The following is a 4,245-nucleotide window of genomic DNA, read 5'->3' as shown; positions in this document are numbered from 1 at the left end:
CGAGAGAAAGACAAGATGGCGGCGCCCAGAGGCCGTCGGAGCTCCAAGATGGCAGCGCGGACGACGGAGAGGGAGCGGGGGAGGCTTCCCCGTCACGTGACCGAGGGCGGGAGGGGAGGAGCCTCCTCAGATGTAAAAGAAAACGTCAGGCTGAAAGCTGCCGGAATGCGTCAGATTGCAGCAGCCGTAGTAATGGATACCAGCGGGTCAGATGTTCGAATAATTTTTTTTAAAAAATAGGCAGTAGCGTAGAAACTGCTCCTGGAGAAGTAAGCTGCTTATTCAGGGAGACCTTTATTCTCCAATGCAACCTTACCAAAATTCTAACATACGGTTTTCAAATTATGAAGTCTCTAGTTAAAGAAGCAGAGGGCAAAACAGCCAATGGGATTAGTGTGAGAAAAGCAATACTGTAATAAGTTACGCTTGTGTGAGAGAGTGTGTCCAGGTCTTTATGGAAAAACACAGAGAACAGTTTTATAGAAAACGGAAATTAGGTTGAGTGGCTAATCAGTTATAATAAAGTTATAATGCATAAGCTTTCATGGGTTACAATCCACTTTGTTGATTTTTCGGGTGCCAGGAGACTGCTAACAGAATAACAGGGCTACCTCTAGATATAAGATTAGGAGCTGCTTTTTCCGAGTACTTCAATGTTTGCACTACCATTTGTATGGGAATTTAATTCTAATAACTACTGTATTACGGGTATATTTCTATGTAATGTGTTACATTTCTATATAGTTGGTTTTGTAAGAAAATACAGTGCACAATGATAATAGCAGAAGTTCATACTAACAGTGATTCTAAGGCTGAGAGAGAAAGCTCTGTTTATTTCACATCCCATGCATAAGGGAGTATGGAAGACTTTGAGCCAGGTCAGGGCAGAGCTTATCTGAGGCCCAGGGTGGGAGTCTTGTTAGAATAAACTTATCAATTCAAACAAAAAAGCAGCTGGTCCTTGAAGGAGGACCCTGACCAGCTTAGCCATCCAAGGCCTGCGGCAAGCGTACCCATCTGCCCCCCACAAGTCTGCTTTGAGCCTAAGGATGTCTTCAGGAAGAAATCTCTGAGAGTAAGAGCTGCTCAATGGTGGAACAAATTATCTCAGTAAATGGTAGACTCTCTTTGGAGGTTTTTTAATAGAGGTTGGGTCTGTCATGGATGCTTTAGTTTTTAAGCATTTGAGATTACTGCTTTTCAGGGGGTTGGACTAGATGACCAACATTTCTAAATAACTTTGAAGTTGCACAGCATCTGCATAACAGGCAGTCTCCAAACAAAGCAACCTAGAAGTGCACGCTCACTTGGGAGTAAATCCATTTGAACTCACAGAGATCTGCTTCTAAGTAAATATGCATAGTTCCCATTTATGTATATATTATTAGTAAAGGTAAAGGGACCCCTGACCATTAGATCCAATCGTGGCCAACTGGGGTTGCGGCACTCATCTCGCTTTATTGGCCGAGGGAGCTTCGGGGCATGTGGCCAGCATGACTAAGCCGCTTCTGGCGAACCAGAGCAGCGCACGGAAACGCCGTTTACCTTCCCGCCAGAGCGGTTCCTATTTATCTACTTTGCACTTTGACGTGCTTTCGAATTGCTAGGTTGGCAGGAGCAGGGACCAAGCAACGGGAGCTCACCCCGTCGCGGGGATTCGAACCGCCGACCTTCTGATCGGCAAGTCCTAGGCTCTGTGGTTTAACCCACAGCGCCACCCATGTCCCTTATATTATTAGTAGGATGCAAAAATGTGTAGCAGGAAAGTGAATACTCTAAAACAGATCACCAGATCACTAGTTTGTTCTAAAAACTCTTTTGAGCAGTCCCATTAATAGCAGGATTTGGGTTAGTCCTAGTATAATCTTCCTACTGTAGATTAATGTTCTTTTCCATAGTACACAACCTTCCTTTGAACCGTAGCAAGTATGATTAACCTGTTTTCAGGTTGCTCACTTTGCAGAGAAAAGGTACAGCTCCATTTGAATGTTCTGTGTTTGGAACCAGTAAAACCAAAGCACATGTGTGACCCTTGATTACTTCACAGGGCATCCCACTGAATTCATTGGGACTTGTTCCTCAGTAAACATGCTTAGGATTCATCGAGGCTGGTCCATTAGGGCAAATGGGGCACTTCCCCACCATCCTCAGTTGGCCCACCGCCAGCTCCCACCTGCCTTGCCTTCTTTACATCCAGTCCAGAAGATTGCACTGGGTCATCTTCCCCCTCCTTCGTCCCTGCGGAACTCAGCAGGGAGGAATCAATTGTCTCTGGTCCCACCTACTGTTGGTGTCCCCACCTTCTGGTGTATCATTGTCAATGGGTACCAGCCACCACTGCTTAGGTTTGTGCTGCATACCAGCAAGTCTGGTATGAGTTACAGTGGTGCCTCGCAAGACGAAATTAATTCGTTCTGCGAGTTTTTTCGTCTTGCAAAGCACGGTTTCCCATAGGAATGCATTGAAAATCCAAAAGGAAACAAACTTGCAAGACGTTTTCGTCTTGCGAAGCAAGCCCATAGGGAAATTCGTCTTGCGAAGCGACTCAAAAAACGAAAAACTCTTTCGTCTTGCGAGTTTTTCGTCTTGCGAGGCATTCATCTTGCGAGGTACCACTGTACTTCAAAGTAGCTATGCGTGGAACCAGGGTGTTGGTGGCTTGATTCCAGCAGGAATAAATGAGGCAACCTTTCTCTTTTATAACATGTTGCTATTTAAATCGATAAGGAATCTTTAGAGGGATTGCTGTTGTCAACTAAAATCTCTTATTCGCCATTTATAGGCCTGCTTTTCAAACTTTTGAAATCTCCACCAATAAGTACATAAAAGAGTTTTGGCAACATTTGTTTGATAACTCGCTTCAAAGCTGAAGAACAAAAGCTGCATCAAAAACTTTCATGCCCTAGTCAATCAATCAATCTTACTGTATAGCAAAAGGTTTTTACAATGGACGACAGATAATAAAAGGACACTTTCATCTAAAATCATACAATGTAACCTGTAGCAGTTTACAAGATAAAAAGAAATTTACAACATTAAAACTGAAGATTGGAGTGCATTCACATAGCTGGAACGGAGCTTCTTGGTTGCCAGCACAAATTTGGCTACCTGGTGTATAATATATAGATGTTTATCTGCTAGACGTTGAACTGTCACTTCCTGTGCGGATGACCTGAAAGCCAATTAAGAATTGGTGATATAAATTTTCTTCTGGGTGTTGTATACAGAGGGCAAATCAGTAAATAGTGTGGGGTGTCTTCTACTTGATTGCATGCATATATACATTTGCTCTCCACATGAGAAATTTCCTGATATCTCCCCTCTAAATATGCTGAGGGCATCTGTTGAAATCTTAATTCTGCAAAGGCCTTGCGTAGTTGTGGGAAGGTCAGAGTCTCAAGGTAACAGGGCCTTGAGTGATTGGTCTTAATTTGGGGGTACCAAGTAGAGTAACTGGTGGCAATGGATGCATGCTGTCTTGGTTGGCACCCTGACCAAAAATCCAATTTCTAAGGTCACGTGGGCTAAGGGCTAAGTAGTTCTCCATTTGAAGATTATAAGCTCTAAACTAATCTTGGCACTTTTGTGCCCGGCCCCGTGTCCTTAGTTGCTCTAACCAGCAGAGCTTAATAAGAGTACGATCCTTGAAGGCATTTAGCCTGTGTCAGTATCTCAGATAGGCTAGATCAATTCTGGCTGCTAGCAAGGGGAGGCCCAACTCAGCTCTAAGGTGGGCTGCCGGTGTACCGCAAGGAAGCCCAAAAACTGCCTCATAAATTTATTCTTGGGGGTGTCTATTTCAGATTTAACACCAATTCCTCATATGTCAGCTCTGTAGAGCGTTTTGGCGATGATTTTAGAGACAAAGATCTTAATAGCTGGGTTGATGAACTGCCTGCCCTTTGAATGGAAGAACCTATATAGGTGCCCAGTAGAATGGCCAGATATTAGCTTAATTGCTTCCAGATGGAGTTTCCATGGTGACTTCCCATCGATAAGTACGGTAATCCTAGATATTTAAATCTGGGTACTTGCTCAAGGGTGTGACCCTCTAGAGCAGTGGTTCTCAACCATCTCAACCCAAATGTTGTTGGACTACAACTCCCATCATCCCTGAGCTGAGCTCTGGCCTTGCTAGCTAGGGGTGATGGGAGTTGTAGTTCAACAACATCTGGGGATCCACAAGTTGAGAAAGGCTGCTCTAGAGTCTACCTGGACTTGGTAGTCCTCTTGCCAAATACAGTG

Source organism: Podarcis pityusensis (assembly GCF_964106645.2).
Source record: "Podarcis pityusensis genome assembly, chromosome: 2".
Lineage (NCBI taxonomy): Eukaryota > Metazoa > Chordata > Lepidosauria > Squamata > Lacertidae > Podarcis > Podarcis pityusensis.
This window is presented reverse-complemented; position numbering follows the sequence as displayed.